The sequence below is a fragment of the Pseudonaja textilis genome, chromosome Z (assembly GCF_049901715.1).
Source record: "Pseudonaja textilis isolate UNSWEBS1 chromosome Z, rPseTex1.2, whole genome shotgun sequence".
Classification (NCBI taxonomy): domain Eukaryota; kingdom Metazoa; phylum Chordata; class Lepidosauria; order Squamata; family Elapidae; genus Pseudonaja; species Pseudonaja textilis.
This window is the reverse complement of record NC_142008.1, coordinates 51,821,137-51,839,284: the sequence shown is the minus strand read 5'-3', so window position 1 is coordinate 51,839,284 and position 18,148 is coordinate 51,821,137. Positions and strand designations below refer to the sequence as shown.

The window sequence follows — 18,148 nt, the reverse complement described above, 5'->3', positions numbered from 1 at the left end:
TGTTGAAGAAAAATAATACTGATCTCTACTAATCTCTTAAGGCTGGTCCAGGAGATTGCAGCTCAGTGCCTTTGGTACCCAGAAAAGGGGTCTTTAAAATTAACTGATTGGGAACAGGGTGGAGCTGGCATCGCGACGATACGGCATGCGATTTCAGAGGTCTGAGATCGCAGCCAATATCTTTTCCCCTGGATGGTCCAAACGGATCTAAATCATCCCGAAGAGATGGCGATAGTGAAGAGGGCATCCTGTAGATCCCAGGGATACCACAAAGTCCCTGGTAGATCCAGGAGAAGCTCTTCTTGCCAGAGGCAAAGCGGCAGCCATTAAAGCTGCTGAAGTTGGGACAGCTCCAAAACGGAAGAGAGCAAAAAGAGAAAGTGTGCCGGTTTGGTGAGAACTTTTTTTTTATTCTAAATTTTAAAAGGACACCCTAAGGAAACGAAAGAATCTGTAAAAGTTTTGACAGAAATGATCAAGCGGCGATTTTAAATGGAAGTGTCAAAGTAAGGTTTTGCTTTTTTTTCTTATTGCTGGACTTCTATATGCGATTTTGTATTTGCTAACTGGACTGGTTTTTTTTTATTTATATCTATCTTTTCTTCTCCTTTTTGATTTTGTAATATTTCAGGCTAGAGCCTCCCTTTAGTAATTTTTCTTTTATATTTATATATGTTTTTTCCTTTTAAAAAAAATCTTTATTACATTTTGCTTGGGAAAGGAGGGGGAAAGTGAGAGTAAAGAAACTTTGTAACACTGCCAACTAGAGGCTTGAAAATGTTTTAGACGAAACTGAGAAAGCTGAGAAAGAAAGATCTGAGTCGCCTTTTCAAGGAAATTGCTATGTGATAAGATAGGGGGAAGAGCATGGGAGAGTATTATTGCAGGTGTTCTTCTGGATTTCTATCAACAATTAGAGCCTGGTCTTGAAGCTTATGAAAAGAAAAGCTGACAAGTTTTTGGAGAAGAGATAATAAGAGCCTTGGACAATTAAATAAAGTGCAGTGTGTTTTTCTTATTTTTTTTTAAGCTGTGCTACCCCTCCTTACCAGCTTTACTGCAGTTTAAAAAAGAAACCTTTATTTTTGTAATATTTCCACATTTGCTTTTTATTTTAAAGGGAAAGCCTTAAAAATCTTTTCTCCTTTTTTTTCTGGCATTTTTTGTTTCTCCATCTACCCTTTTGGTTCATTTTTATGCACTTTTTTATTATTTGAGATATTTCAATTGGATTAAGGTGTTGAAGAACCTGAAGAATTTTTCTCCTTTTTTTTTTGTTCTTTTTAAGTCTTTTTTCCCCTTTTTTTCTCCTATCTTTACTTAGCCATTGATTGGATTAAGGTTTAGAAGAACCCAAAGAAATTTGGTGTACCCTTTTTTTATTATTATTGGGTTTTTTTTCTCTCTACCATTTTTATTTTTTACCTTGCATTATAATTGGCTACTTCATAATTGGATTAAGGTTTAGAAGAACCTGAAGATTTTGAATCGTTTAAAATGAGTAGGAAAGTTATAGCGCCTGGTTCCTCAACTTCTACTTCTGCCTCCCCACCATCTGGAAGACAACGTTCAATATTAAAGCAAGATAAAGAACAAGAAAAAGTGACCCTGCACATGATCATGCAAGGAATCCAAGATCTTAAAACAAGATCAGAGACTATTGAAAAAAGAATAGAGAACATCGAACAAAGAACAGAGAAAACTGACGAAAAAGTGGAGAACATTCAACAAATAATGTTGAAGTATGATGAGAGATTCCAAAAAATTGAAGAAGAAGATAAACAAAGAGACAAGAAGATTGGAAGACATTGATAGTAGATTAACGGTGGTTGAACAAGATAAAAGTGGGATGCTGAAATGGAAAAAGGACAGATCAGAATTTTATCTCAGATTTCTAAACACAGAGGAAGAAAAAGGACAAAATTTAGCTGAGATAATGATAGAAATATTGGCTGAAGCTTTGGAAATAACTGAAGAGAAGATGATGGATGGAGTAGATGAGGTATACCGAGTTTTTACAAGATATGCGATGAGAAATAACCTACCAAGAGAAGTTCATATTAGATTTACAATAAAAGCCATTAAAACACAAATATTGCAAGTGGCAAGAGAGAAAACATTGAAATACAAAGGCAAGGAGATTGTGGTCTTAAAACAAATACCCAGAAGAGTGAGAGAGATGAGAAGAGAATATCGATTCCTGACTAAAATGCTATTGAAAAAAGAGGTGAATTATAGATGGCTGATTCCAGGTTTAATGTTCACATGGCAAGAACAGAGACACAGAATTGATTCAATTGAGAAAGCAGAATTATTTTACACAGGATTTTTTGGAAGGAAAGAGGAAGAGGCAGAAAAAGAGATCTCACTAATTGAATTCCAAGAGGACCAAATGGGGACTGAAAAGAAGGCGCAGTAGGTGGACAGGTGGAAACCAAAGAACAACGTGAACCAAGATCTACGAGAGCTGCCAAACCCAACTATAAAATATAATCATGGAAGAGAAAAAATTGATTACAATTAATATAAATGGACTTAACTCAGCTGTTCAAAGGAAAACCTTTTACAAATTAGAGAAATTAAAATTTGATATAATTTGTCTACAAGTACATATTAAAAAACAACATGAACAACTGTTGGTACAGCCAAAATTAGGGAAAATATTTACTTCCTTGACCCAATGTAAGAAAAGAGGAGTGGTTTTATATATTAAAGAGACCACCCCAGCAAAATTGATTTATACTGATGAAGATGGAAGAGTATTGATGGTGGAAATAATGGATAATAATATGAAAACACTCCTGATTGCAATTTATGCTCCGAATGATAAACAAGAAGAATTTTATAAAAAATTACACATGAAAATAATTGAACTGGACTATACCAATATAGTTATGATGGGAGATTTTAATAGAATTGTAGACAATAAACTGGACTATACAGCAGCAACAACAAACCAAAACAGAAAGACTCTCCCAAAATCCTTTTTTAAAATGGTTGATGAATTAAATTTAAAAGATACATGGAGAGAAAGAAATGCTAAAGCTAAACAATATATTTTTTATTCAAATAGACATTTATCATGGTCCAGAATAGATATGATATGGATGTCAACAGAATTAATATCTAATATTCAAGAAATAAATATTGAAACAAGTACTTGGGCAGACCATAATCCAATGACAATTAAATGGAAAGGACAAAAAAGAAGATCGAGATGGATGTTAAATAATACTATTTTAAAGGAAAAAGACTTTACACAGCAGATGGAGAAAGAACTGGCCTTTTTCTTCAGAGAAAATAAAAAAGAAGAGACATCAATTCAGAATGTATGGGATACAATGAAGGCATATGCTAGAGGCTTGATAATAGACTATATAAGGAAAAGGAATATTAGGAAAAGGCAAGCCACTAAGGTTCTAGAAGATGAGCATAAAAGACTTGAAAAAGAGCTACAGAAAACACCACAGAAAAAGGACATCAAGCTAAAAATGGATATAATTAAACACAAAATGGGTCAAATAGAGAAAGAAGAATTAGCGCAGAAAATTAGAGGTGCTAAACAGAACTATTTTGAAGATGCAAATGAACCAGGTAGATGGTTAGCATATAAATTGAGAAAAGAGAAAGAATCAAGGAAAATATTGCAGTTAATAGATGATCAAGGCCAAATTTGCCATGGCAACAAAGAGAAGAAGGAAATTATTCGAGATTTTTATGGGAAATTATATAAGCAAGAGAATATCAATGAGGAAAGAGTCAAGCAGTATTTACAGAATGCTAATCTACCCAAGATATCTAAAGAGACTGAAAAAATGTTAGAAAGCAAAATAACAATGATGGAATTAACTGAAGCACTTAAGAAACAAATAATGGGAAAGCACCAGGTCCAGACGGGCTTCCGGCAGAATTCTACAAAACACTACAAGAATCATTGAGCATTCCATTGCTAGGAGTCATGAATGAAGCTATGTCAAAGAAGATGATACCTAAAACATGGTCAGAGGCTTATATTACACTTATTCCAAAATAAGAGGCTGATCCACTGCAAATTAAGAACTATAGACCTATTTCTTTACTAAACACAGACTATAAAATCTTTGCTTCAATCTTGGCAGAAAGACTTAAAAAATATCTAAATAACTTTATTCATCCAGATCAAAATGGATTTCTGCGAAAGAGACAAATTAAAGATAATATGAGAGTAATTTTGGATACCTTGGAATACTATGAGGCACACCCTGAAAAACAAATGGCTTTGATATTTCTAGATGCACAAAAGGCATTTGATAACGTGAACTGGAGATTTATGTTACTACTACTGGATTCATGTTATTATTGTTGGAACAGATGGGTTTTGCCAGAAAATTTATTCAAGCAATAGAAGCCATATACTACAAGCAAACGGCAAAGGTAATGATAGAGGGAGAATTGACAGATTCTATTAATATAAGAAAAGGAACAAGACAAGGGTTCCCACTATCACCTTTGCTGTTTGTGTTAACTTTGGAAGTGTTAAACAGAAATATTAGAGATGAAAAGAGTATAAAAGGAATGAAAATTAAAAAGGAAGAATTTAAATTGCAAGCCTTTGCGGATGACTTGGTTTTTATCCTAGAAGACCCTTTAGAAACAGCACCAAAATTATTGGAAAAGATAGAGGCATACGGCAAGGTCGCTGGTTTGAAAATAAATAAAGATAAGACAAAGATTTTGACAAAAAATATGCTATCAAGACAAAAGGATCTATTGGCAGATCTATTGAAAATTCAAGCCATGAATAAGATCAAGTATTTGGGGATATATCTGACAGCCAGATGTAGTACATTAAAAGAGAACTATTAAACTTAAACAGCAGATAGCGTTAGACTTGGCAAAATGGGAAAATCTACAACTGTCATTAATAGGGAGAATTTCAACAATCAAGATGAATATATTACCCAGAATTTTATATTTGTTCCAAACAATTCCAATTAGGCTTGGAAAAGACTATTTTGAAGACTTAAATAAAATTGTGCTGAAATATATATGGCAAGGTAAGAAAGCGAGAATAAAGTTAAAACTTTTGCAAGATGCTAGAATTAGAGGAGGATTTGGTTTGCCTATTTGGGAGTTGTATTACCAAGCTGCAAACTTGATGTGGGTCAAGGAATGGATAATATTAAGAAATACTAGATTGTTGACATTAGAAGGACATGATCTGTTGTTGGGGTGGCACGCTTTTTTATGGTATAAGGGAACCAAAATACAGGGGTATTTTAGAAGACATCATATATGGGAGTCGCTGTGGTTAAATTGGTGGAAGATTAAAAGACAATGTTATTTGAAAATTCCAGTCTGGTTATCGACTATTGAAGCATTTTCCTATCCTATAATATACAAAAAGGAACAAACAGTTAGATATGGGGAAATATTGAATGAAAAGGGTGAACTTAAGTCTATGCAAAAACTAGAGGAACAAGGTATAAAGATGAATTGGTTTTCATATGCGCAAATACATTCAAAGTATGATAAAGATTTTAAACAGGAGGTTTCTATGATAAATTGACTGACTTAGATAAGATTTTGACAGGTACTGATGAAAAGGTGATTAAAAAACTGTATGGATATTTATTAGAAATTAAACTAGAAGAAGGACAAGTTAAAGAAACTATGATTGCTTGGGGGAAGAATTTTGGATATGGGATTGACTTAGAGAAATGGCAAAAATTGTGGTCTCAAAATTATAAAATGACAATGTCAACAGCATATAAAGAAAATTTGTATAAGATGTTTTACAGGTGGCATTTCCCCCCGACAATAATAGCAAGAATGTTCAAGAATAAATCCGGAAAATGTTGGAAATGTCATCAGATACCTGGCTCATATTACCATATGTAGTGGATTTGTGCGGATGCTAGAAAATACTGGACTAAAATCTACATGTGGTTGGAAAAAATGACAAAAAAACACATAGATTTGAAACCAGAGATATTTTTATTGGGAATTTTACCTGATACATATAGCAAAGATTTGAAATACCTGATTGTAAATGTATTAACAGCAGCTAGGATTGTATTTGCTAAAAATTTGAAAAATGAGAAAATACCATCACAGGAGGAAATCATTAAGAAAATACTGGAATGTGCTGAAATGAATAGATTAACATTTGAAATTAGAGAACAAGAGGATAAACAATTTTACAAAATTTGGGACCTTTTCTATCAATGGTTAGATAATAAAATACAATAATGGAATATATAGAATTTTAGAAAATAATAAATATATAAGGATGTATTTTCTTTTTTTATTATATCTTCAAAATGTTTTTAGGATAGATTTGGGAGGATTATATGAATTGTTATAAAATAAACTAAGTAAATTATAGTTATCTCATAAAATATGAATGAATAAAATTATTGTCAAATGATTGATTAATAATGATACTAGGGTATTCAATTTTTGATTGATAATATGAGCTATTATGTAATGTAACTGTAATTGAAGACTATGAAATGGATGCACAAAAAAAATTGTAAACCAACCGAAACACTGCTTGTATGCTTATGGAAGAAAGTTTGATGTTTTTATGTTTTGTTTGTTTATGTTTTGTCTTTAAAAAGCAATAAAATTTACCAAAAAAAAATTAACTGATTGGGAACGTATTGGGAAAACATTGCATACTGAACCTCAAGCAAAAATAGAAGTTTTGCATGTGTGGCATTTATGTAGGCATGCAATTGAAACATTTGGTCACAATGAACTTTCTCTTTTAACACCTCCACCTTCACGTTATACTAATGCTGTCATTTCCCCCTTCTTCACCTGAATATATGTCTTCAATTCCCTCAGCTCCTGCAGATACAGGGCAAAAGTCTCCTGACTATTGTTCAGACTTCTTTTCAGAAAATGGTAGAGACTTGTAAAAGGGATGCCTCTGTCTCAGGAACAGAACTTGCAGAATTACTGTCTGTCCAGTACAATATCGTCCTGGTCAGGGGCCACAGCTTGGATTGCAAGTAGCAGAATGGGAGGGTCTGCCTTATCAGATCTTAAGAGAGTTTAAAAAGGCAGTTACAGACTATGGGATTAGTGGTAATTTTACAAGAGGACTTGTAGAAGGAATAAAAAATGGTTATACAAAGATCCCTGAAGATTGGAAGCAAATATTTTGCATGATTTTAACATCCATGCAATATGTGGTTTGGGAGAGTGAATATATGAGACATGCTCAAGCTGCTGCTTTAGGAGGAGGAGGAGCATATACAGTTGAGCAGCTATTTGGTTCTGGGCCATTTGGTACAATTCCTATTCAAGTTGTTCTTCCTCCAGCTACGTTAACTATTGTTTCTGAATGTGCCTTTCATGTTTTTCTTAAAGTACCCCAAGCTGGAGAACCTAGAGCAAATTTTTCAAACATTCGACAGAATGCCAATGAGCCTTATGCTGACTTTGTTGAGCGTCTGTCCAAAGCAATTAGACAGCAGTTTGATCATCAGGAAGCTGCTGGTGAACTTCTTCGCCAGTTAGCTATTGAAAATGCTAATGCAGATTGTAAAAGAGTTTTATAGCCGTTAAAGGCTACTGCTCATTACACTCTGGCAGATATGCTGTGAGTCTACTAGGATATTGGATCACAAACTTATAAAATGCATATGTTAGCAGCTGCTATTCAGAAAGGACAGTGACCAATTAGTAACTGTTTTAAGTGTAAGAACCCTGGCCACTTTCAGAAGGACTGTCGTTCTACACCTTCTATGCCTCAGAATCGTCCTTCTAAGAAGTGCCCTATTTGTAAAAAGGGATTTCATTGGGCCAATAAATGTCGGTTTCAGTCGGGAAACTTGCCAATGGGTGTGTCACCCATCCAGAATCCAAAGCGTGCCTTTCCCATCACTCTGACTCCTCCAGCAATCTCTCTCACTCCTCCCCAGCCACAGCCGGTAGCACTGGGATTGATTTAATCACTCAAGAGGAAATTGAGTTTAAATTTCCCATGGAAGTTAAAATAGTTCCATCTCAATTTAAAGGTCCTCTTCCTTCGGGATTAGTTGGCTTAATTTTGCCTCATTCTTCTGCACACAAAAAGGGCTATTTTGTTGTGCCTGGGATAATAGATTCAGATTTGGGTGAATCTTCCTCAAGTTCTTCCTTGTAATTCTTCTGTTGCTCAATTGCTTCTTCTTCCATATGAAATTCCATCTCCTGGTATAGGTAATCATGTGGATGCAGGATTTGGATCAACTTCTTTATCTGTAGGCTTACTTCATCAGCTGAACTCCTCTTGTCCTTTGTTAATGCTCTTCCTTAATAAACAACCATTTCAAGGGTTATTGGATACTGGAGCCAATGTTACTGTCTTCTCCTCTTTACAGTGGCCAGTACAGTGGCCAAAAACATCAGTTTCTTCATTGTGAGGAATAGGAGGTTCTACAGCTGCTTGGCAGAGTGTTCAAGAAATTAATGTTACAACATCTGCTGGTAAATCCTTTTTCCTACAACCATACATTCTTAGGCAGCTGGGAATGGCTGACAGGGAAGTTTTGAGAGAGTCTTCTAGTGGAGATGAGAACTTGGAAAATTTGTGGTTAAATGTAAAAAACAGAAGACGGTTGAGAAGGCAAAATCAGCTGGAGCGAATGAGGAGAGCGAGTCAGTAAATTAGCACGTTGCCTCAATGAGTATAAAAGGACACAGCTGGGCTGGTACATTTTGCCATTTGATTCTTGATGATGGCTCTTCCTCTTAAACGGCTCTGTTCTACGCTGGTTTGGGTGGAACAATCCAGCGGCTGATGGTTGAGGGGGATACCTTTAGCCCCAAGGGCCTGGGCTGAAAGGAAAGGAAAAGGGATTCCGACCTTCTCAGGGGCTGGGTACGCTTGATGTAGATGCGCAAGGCCCGTCTCACATCTAGAGTGTGCCAGATAATCTCCCTGTCCCTCGTGGGTCTAGGGCAAAAGTTTGGTAAGACCAGTTCCTGCGACCTGTGGAAGGTTGAGTTGACCTTAGGGAGGAAGGTGGGGTCGGGACGAAGAACCACCCGGTCGGTATGGAACACACAGAGGTCCTTTCTAACTGATAAGGCTGTGATTTCTGAAACTCGCCGTGCTGATGTAATGGCCACCAGAAAAACTACCTTAAATGTTAAGAATTTAAGGGAAGACTCCCTAAGAGGCTCAAACGGGTGCTTTGTGAGCGAAACAAGGACCTTATTGAGGTCCCAGGTAGGGTATCTGTGAACAGTTGGGGGGCACAGGCTGGTGGCACCTCTGAGAAAGGCCCTGACCCTAGGGTGATGGGAGAGGGAACCAAAACTGTCACAGGAGACAACAGTTGCCAGGGCTGCGACTTGTCGCCTCAGGGTGTTAGGGGAAAGCCCCTTGAGCAGGCTCTCTTGGAGGAATTCCAGAACCTGGGCAATAGAGGGATAGAGGGGGTTGATTTGGGACTTACGACACCACCTGCAGAAGCCATTCCAAGTGGCACCATAAATCTGTGTGGTTGAGGGACGCCTGGCGGCCAGGATGGTGTCAATTACCTGACTGGAGAATTTCTCTTTTCTTAAATGGCTCCATTCAACCACCAGACGGCTAACTGGAGCCATTGAGGGTCCGGGTGCATCAGGGGCCCCTGGGAGAGGGAAATTCTGTCCAGGGGGATTCTCCAGGGGGGCGCTACTGATAGGTTGCGGAGGTCCGCAAACCAGGGGCGCCTGGGCCAATAGGGGGCCACCAGCAGCAGATCCGCCTTCTCGAGGATCAGCTTCCGGATCACCCGGGGCACTAGGGCTGGGGGGGGGAAGGCGTACAGGAGCCCCGGAGGCCAGGGGCAGCGTAGTGCATTGTGGTTCTCTGACCCGTGGGACGGGTATCTCGAGAAAAACCTGGGAAGTTGTGTGTTGGCCGGGGAAGCAAAAAGGTCCACCACCGGTGGGCCGAAGATCCTGGACGCCTCCCTGAACAGGGATGGGTGGAGGCGCCATTCTGACTGGTCCACCATGGCCCTGCTCAGTCAGTCCGCCTGGATGTTGGAAACTCCGGAGATATGATCTGCCCTCAGCAAGAGGAGGTTGGACTCTGCCCAACGGCAGAGGCGCTTGGCCTCCCTCATCAATTGAATGGACTGGGTACCCCCTTGCCTGTTGATGTGCGCTTTGGCTGTGACGTTGTCCATGAGGATGAGGACATGTCATCCGCGCACCTGAGGGAGGAAGCTTCGCAGGGCCAGATGGACAGCGTAAGTTCCAGCCAGTTGATGTTGTGACCTTGTTCTGTCCTTGACCATCTGCCTTGAGCTGTGAGCGAGTTGGTGTGAGCGCCCCATCCGGATAAGCTGGCGTCTGTGGTAAGGGTAAGACTCTGGGGCTCCTTGAAGAGCTGGCCCTTGTTGATGGAGGGGTTGATCCACCAGAGGAGGGAGGTGAGGACCTGTGGAGGTACCTTGACCCTGGATCTCGAGTTGCTTCTTCCGGATCTTTGGAATAGGAGCAGGAACCACTGCAGGGATCTGCTGTGTAAACGGGCCCAGGGAACAATGGATATGCATGAGACCATCTTACCTAGGAGTTTGGAGAGGTCAAGTAAAGAAACCTTTATGGGCCTTAGGAAGACTGAGAAATAACAAAGTTAGTGGAGGTGACAGTATTCCAATTGAACTATTCAAAATCTTATATGACGATGCAGTAAAAGTGCTACACTCAATTTGCCAGCAAATTTGGAAAACTCAACAGTGGCCACAGGATTGGAAAAAGTCAGTTTACATTCCAATTCCAAAGCAGGGCAATGCCAAAGAGTGTTAAAACTACTGCACCATTGCACTCATTTCACATACTAGCAAAGTTATGCTCAAAATCCTACAAGCTAGGCTCCAGCAATATGTGGATCGAGAACTACCAGAAGAACAGGCAGGATTTTGAAGAGGCAGAAGAGCTAGAGATCAAATTGTCAACATATGCTGGATCATGGAGAAAGCTAGGGAGTTCCAGAAAAACATCAACTTCTGCTTCATTGACTATGCTAAAGCCTTTGTGTGGATCACAACAAATTGTGGCTAGTTCTTAAAAGTGATGGGAGTACCAGACCATCCTATTTGTCTCTTGAGAAACCTATAGGCGGGTCAAGAAGCAACAGTGAGAACTGGACACGTGTTGTGGTAAGCCAGCAGCCTGCAAAGCTGGCAGCAGAGTCGGACAGTGGGAAGGAACATGGGCCAGTCCTGGAGTCTGAGGACAGCTCAAACGAGGGATCTACATCCAACACAGAGATGGGGCCAGGACCATCTGAGAGCTATGTGCCCGTTCCAGAGCCTCCAGAATCTGAAATCAGAGAGGCAGAGGAACAGGGGAGCCTGTTCCCAGCTGCGTGCTTGCGTAGAGCTGTCAGAAGGCAAGAACAATTAAAACAAAAGGGGCAACTCTGGAGTAAGGAGATGATTGACCCTTCCCATAAGACATAAAGGAGGAGCCTTTGCAGGAAGTAACTTTGTTTGTTCTGGTTGCTTTAAATACTGAAGCTCTGGGTTGACTTTGTGTTCTGTTTGGCCTTGTACAGCTAATTGGCAATTTAGTCATTGGCAGCATTTCAAGAGAGATAAAGGTGGGTGCTTATCAGCCTCATCCTGAAACACATGGCAGACTTCTGTTGAAGTATTCATAAACTGTCTGGGACTCATTACGGGCTGTGAATGCACATAATTCAGAGTCATTGAAATAAAAACAAATGTTTTGGGGAAAAACGTGTGATTGTTACTGTCTCAGAACCATTGGTTGGAACAGTTTGCTTCCTGCCCAAACAAACAAACCTTTAAATAAGGATGGAGCAGCTTCTTGTGGAGAATGCTTGGCTTACTCAACAGGTGGCTTACCAATGGCTCATGCCACCACCCACATGTTTATCCAACATGTCTTCTGGCTACACAGCCTACCTGATTGGGTCATTTCAGACAGAGGGGCACAATTTACAGCCCAATTCTGGAAAGGGCTGATGCTGGCCTTGGATGTGAAAATTTGCCTGTCATCAGCACATGATCCAGAAACTGACAGTGGAACTGAAAAAGCCATTGGGATCCTGGAGCAATACCTACGCTGCTTTGTGAACTAGCAACAAGACAATTGGTTGGATTATTTGGCAGTAGTAGAGTTCACGTTCAACAATTCACAGCACACCTCCATGCAAACAACCACTTTATTGGCTAATGTGGGTTATCATCCTTGGTTCTTTTCCCCTCACGCAACTCGACTCTCCAGTTCTGGTGGCTAATGACTATCCGTTGCAGGCCATCCATCAATTGGTGCGATGTATCTGAAAGCCAAAGAGTAAAAGAATAGTGGACCACTTTTGGCCATTGGCCTTAGGGGATTAGGTATGGTTGCTCACCAGGTACCTTCCATCAGACCAGCCAGTCAGGAAGCTAGACCACCGGTACCTTGGCCCACTCCCTGTTCAGGCGGTTATTAACCCAGTCATCTACTGCCTGATATTGCCACATTCAATGCGTGTCTGTTCTGTCCCACCCATAGCCACAAGGTGAGAGTCCATTTCTCGGCTTGATCTTCAGCTAATGACGGCTCCAAAACTTCCAACAAAGCAGGCTCAAATCTTAGAGCCAAGTCCTCCTCCTCCTCCTGACTCCCATTTATGTCACTCAACAAGGCAGGCTCAAACCTTAATGCCAGATCTTCCTCATCACTCGAGCCTATGTCTTCTGACAGAGCAGGTTCAAACCTCCGAGTCACAACACTATCCCTCACCGCAGGTCCCTTCCCCGAGTCTGACGATTGGATGCAGTTTTAATGGAAACCGTTCATGGAATCTCTGGATAAGGTCCGGGGCATGAACCGTGGAAGCATCCACCCAGGAAAGAACCTCTGATCCATCCTCTAGCCTCTCTAGCTACTGAAATCGTCCTTTCAGCCAGCGAGAATCCTGAATGCTGACTACCATGTTGTCAGCATCAGCATCATCGCTGGATACAGATGGAGAAATCATACCAGTGGGAGAACGGACAGTACACGATGGGGTGTCAGGAACCAGAAGGGAAGACAGGATGAATGCGCATGGAGCGTGGTAGGGTGAGCCGATATGCAATGGGATTGATGACCGCCTCGATAGGGAAGGGACCGATGAAATGATGGTCCAACTTTTTAATTGGACAATCAACTCGGAGATGCTTTGTGGACAATCACACCCTGTCTCCCACAACCAGCGGAGGCATCACCCGACACGAACGATCCGCGAATCTTTTGTAGTCCGCCTTAGCTCATTCCAATTGTTGTGAAATCAATTGGTGCACCGAATGTAGTTCAGATAAAAAGTCTCGTGTTTCTGGAACTGGGGAATCCAAGATCGACAATGGGAAAAACCTCGGATGGTAGCCCATATTTGCATAAAAAGGCGTCATGTGAGTGGAGGTGTGCTGGGAATTGTTAAAGGCAAACTCCGCCAAAGGGAGGTAGGTCACCTAATCGTTCTGTCGAAGGTTGACAAAACATCTTAGATATTGGGCGAGGATGCCAATTACTTTCTCAGTCCCGCCATCGGTTTCCGGGTGGTGCGCCGACGCCAAACACACCTGCACCCGTAGTGCAGTCATGAGACTCTTCCAGAATTGAGCGGTAAACTGGACACCGTGATCCGAAATGACCTTATCCGGTAGGCCATGCAAACGGAATACATGTTGCAGAAATAACTGGATGGTAGTACGAGCTGATGGTAACTTCCGACAGGGGATAAAATGGGCCATCTTGGTTAGCATATCAACCACTATGAGTACCATCGTATAACCCGATGAAGAGGGCAAGTGTGTTAAAAAGTCCATGGAGATTGCCCCCCATGGTTGGTCCGGAGTCGGCAGTGGTTGAAGGAGACCAGGAGGTGCACCCAATGCGGCTTTCGCTTGCCGGCACGGTACACAAGAGGCGACGTAGGCGAAGACGTCATGCCGGACTCGAGGCCACCAAAAAGTCCGTGTAACTAGATAAAGGGTTTTAAAGAACCCCAAATGGCTAGCAGCTGGGTTGTCATGACATTGAGTCATGATGAGGCTCTAAGTGTCCTGGTGGGCACATATAATCGGCCCCGATGTCTAGTAAGCCCTCCTCCAGAGTCCATGTGGAGTCAGGTTAATTTCTCCCATTCTCTGCTGCGACCAAGTGTCTAAGCGCTGCGCCTCTCGTACCCGAGCCCTCAAATCCACCAGTTCCTGGATAACGGCCAAAGATTCCAGTGGCAGCACTGTACGTGGAGGAAGAGGGTCCTCGGGACAAAGATACTCAGGTTTACAGGACAGGGCATCCGCTCTCTGATTTTGACCACTGGGAATGTAAGTGACTGAAAAATTGAACCTGGCAAAGAACAACGACCACCGGATCTGTCGTTGGTTCAACTTCCTAGCAGTGGTCAAGTGTTCCAGATCGGGGGTAACCAATCCGCCTCCTTCTTGCTAAAAACATAGGAGAAGTCAGATAGTTCAGGAGGTACCGAGACGGCGGGGGCAGCGATGTCCTGGCCAGCACAGGCATGTCTAAGATGATCCACACACTGGAGGCTCGGGAAGGAAATGGCGTTCTGCACCCAAGCCACCAGAGGATCCTGTAACCGTAGCCAGGCCATACCAAGGACCAAAGGGAGATGGAGGTCCGCAGTGATGTAAAAACTAATCGCCTCCTCATGGTCCCCAATAGCCAGGCACAATGGCTGCGTGGCGAAACGAATGGGCCCAGCCCGAAGCTCCCACCCATCAATCGTTTCTACCTTGATTGGAAGCTCCACCGCAACCAAAGGGACGTCAAAATGAGTTGTGAAGGCCTGGTCCATGAAACTGGTAGTAGCTCCCGAATCCACCAACGCAACTGCAGGAATCCCCTCCGACCGGGACTGCAAGAAAGGTGGTAAAGAAAGGGGGTAAATGTCGAGGGGGACCAGAGTTCACCTCCGCCACTTTGGGCAGTTGACTAATACATGCCCGACCTAGGGTTTCCCCGAGGCCAGGCCTGCCCCATTTCCTGACTTTACACGGTTAGATTCAGGCACTGGTTTGCATGCCCCCCATCGTTTACCTGGGCAGGAATTCGCAAAATGTCCAGGCTCCCCACAATACAGGCATAGGCCTCCTTGAAGTCTCTGGGTACATTCTTGGGCCGTCAAACGAGGTCGGACCGCATCCAACTCCATCGGCTCCTTGGCCCTGGCCATGGCACTGTGAGAGACCTGGGGTGCTGGTTGTACAAGATGCTGTGGCCTTGAGGTGGACGGCTGTTCCGGAACTGGGTGTCTAGTCTTACACCCTTGAAGCCGGGTGTCAATGCGCAAACATTGCACTACCAGAGCATCAAGGGTCAGGGCCGGCTCCACGTGCACCAACTCGTATATCCTCTGCCCATGCAGAATCCATACAAAGCAGACAAAACTCTGAAATGAACTCCTGCAAGGGGCGTTTCCCCTGGCAAAGTTCCTTTAAACATCTGGCAGCGGTCTGAGCTTTTATGGGGTCCTCATACATCGAGCATAGATGGTGCCAAAAGCCCTGATAGTCAGTTAGTAAAGGACTATTTTGCACCAATAGAGGAGTGGCCCACCTAGCAGCCGAACCCGACAAAAGACTGATAACAAACCCCACCCAAGCCCGGTCATCAGGGAAATCTTCTGGCTGCAGAGACATAAATAATTGACATTGCCCCATAAAAACCAGGAACATTTCAGGCTGTCCAGAGAATTTATCCGGCACAGCTACCGGGCATTTCTTACGTGAAGGGGGAGGAGGTGCAGCAGCAGGAGCTTGCAGCAACGTAAGTTGGTTAACCAGTTGGGGGACTTGTTGCTGCAAAACCTGGCTATCATGCAGAAGTTGATTAATCTGCTGTTGCTACTGTTGGTTATCCATCTTGGTCAGAAGATGGTGTAAAGGTTCGGGTCAAAAATGTTCTGTCCTACCTATAGCCATAAGGTGAGAGTCCAAACTTCCAAAGGAAAATACTCAAACAGACAGAAACAGAAATGACAGAGTTAACTTCTCTTGGCTGAATTCGTCCTTGGCAGTTTTCCCAGAAGCTGCCTACCAAGTCCGATAACGAGCAAAGCAATAAATCAGAAGTGTCCGTCACACAGAATAATTCATCCGAACTGCTAACTCTAAAAGACAATTTGACCCGGACAGGGATTCAGAGCTAACACGCCTCCTTATATTCCCTGAGGGCATGTCAGTCTCTTTTCTTTTTACGTTGTAAGTCACGTTTCTGCCTGCGTCTTTGCCTTGCGTCAGACCAGCATTTCTCAGCTTGATCTTCAGCTAATGACTCCGGCACGCTCTCCTGATTATCTGCACGCTCTCCTGACATCTGAGGCACAATCAGGGAGGAAGTATCTGGAGAGGAAGATGGCTCCAAAACTTCCAACAAAGCAGGCTCAAATCTTAGAGCCAAGTCCTCCTCCTCCTCCTGACTCCCGTCTATGTCACTCAACAAGGCAGGCTCAAACCTTAATGCCAGATCTTCCTCATCGCTCGAGCCTATGTCTTCTGACAGAGCAGGTTCAAACCTCCGAGTCACAACACGTATCCATCTGGTCTTCCAAAGATCCCTCCTTGTTCCTGAATGGCCAGCCTGTCCACTCTGCCAACCTATCCATCCCCAGACAGCACCATGTAACAGAGATGGACCACATGAATATGAGGTTGCCAGCATTCAGGACTCCCACTGGCTGAAAGTATGGTTCCAGTGTCTAATTGAGTGGAAGGGTTATAGACCAGAGGATTTCACTTGGGAGAATGCAACTTCCATGCATGTACCTGCTTTGGTGAAAGCATTCCATGACCAGTTCCCCTCGTGCCCGCATCTGGATCACTCAACCCCGGAGAATGACCCTGTAGTGAGGGATAGTGTTGTGGTAGGCTGGTGGCCTGCAGAGCTGGCAGCAGAATCAGACAGTGGGGAGGAACATGGGCCAATCCTAGAGTTTGGGGAAGGCTCAGACGAGGGATCTACATCCAACACATGTGATTGTTACCGTCTCAGGAAGCCTTGATCAGAACAACATGGACCCACTGACTAATTGAGAAAGGCATTTGACAAGGCTGAATACTGTCACCCTGCCTATTTAATTTATATGCGGACACATGACAAAGGTGGGGCTAGATGAATCACAAGTTGGAATTAAGATTGCTGGGTGTCAGCCTTCAAGATTCTCTCCCTTTGCTTTGTATCTTTCGGCTGTCATAGTAATGGGGGGAGGAGGGGGGAAGTGAGCTGGAGGTGTTACAAACAGAACTGTATAAACTGGGAGGGGGGAATACATTCTTGCTTAGGTTTCTATTCCTTGCTTAGCTTTCTCTTTTATGCTATGTGCAGCTGCAAATCTTTATCAAAGTATGCCAAGGTCAACGGACCGAAGCCTCATCACCACCTGGGGATGTCCACATGATGATATTCACAACTTTTAATTGGAAGAACCATTTGAACTATTGGGGGTGGGAACGTTGCCATTGCTTTGTATATGTGATTTACGCGCCTATTTTCTCAGATTCAGAATTCTTTTGTTGCTACAACTTGACTTCCAGTAAAAGATATCTTTTTTCTAATTAAAAGAGTCTAAGTATTTCTTTCTTGGATTTTGAATGGAGCACCAGTTGACATTATTCTGAATCTCACCCTACCAGCCCACCCGGAGAGATAATTCAATTTCTTCTGAGGGGGTCTGAACATCATGTCAAGTCCAGCCAGCGACCAAGAAGACCTGGGAGTCAGCTGGAAGGATCCTGAGGAAAAGTCTCCTCCAGGAGTGACCACTACCCATCGGCGTGGAAGAGAGGAGCCATGGCAGGAGAAGGAAAGGAAGAATTTTTTACTAACTCAAGCCAGGCATCTTCTAAATGAAGTTATCAGAGATCCTCAAACTGAACAAAGGTATGAGGGAGAGGAGGGGGAGGCAGCCCCAGCTAGAAGCAGAGCAGCCACCACCATAAATCAACCCGGGCTAGAGCAACAGGCAGCAGCAGCCCAGGGGCCCCCAGCGGGAGGAGTAATTGCCAGAAGACGGAGAACTCCAAAGGTGCCTCCATTGGAAGTAAAATATGGGGGGGATCCCAAGGAGTTAGGATTTTTCCTGGCACAAGTCTGGAGCCATATGGAGGAATACAGAGGGGATTTTTCCTCAGAAGCAGCCAAAGTTAGATGT

General features: G+C 42.6%; 1 protein-coding gene and 1 long non-coding RNA gene across 3 annotated transcripts in view; one reads left to right on the top strand and one right to left on the bottom strand.

Annotated features, from left to right (window-relative positions):
- POMGNT2 (protein O-linked mannose N-acetylglucosaminyltransferase 2 (beta 1,4-)) overlaps positions 1–18,148 on the bottom strand; it is a 107,299-nt gene that overhangs the window by 20,173 nt on the left and 68,978 nt on the right. The window contains exon 2 of one of the 2 annotated variants that reach the window (XR_015739953.1): positions 14,793–14,854. The exons of the other annotated variant lie outside the window; for it this stretch is intronic. The gene's annotated coding sequence lies outside the window, so the exon portion shown is untranslated. Of the gene's footprint in view, positions 1–14,792; positions 14,855–18,148 lie in introns of those variants that run through there. 2 annotated transcript variants of the gene reach the window in all.
- Positions 1–18,148, top strand: part of LOC148124007 (uncharacterized) — a 54,352-nt gene that overhangs the window by 23,081 nt on the left and 13,123 nt on the right. The gene's annotated exons all lie outside the window — the stretch shown is intronic.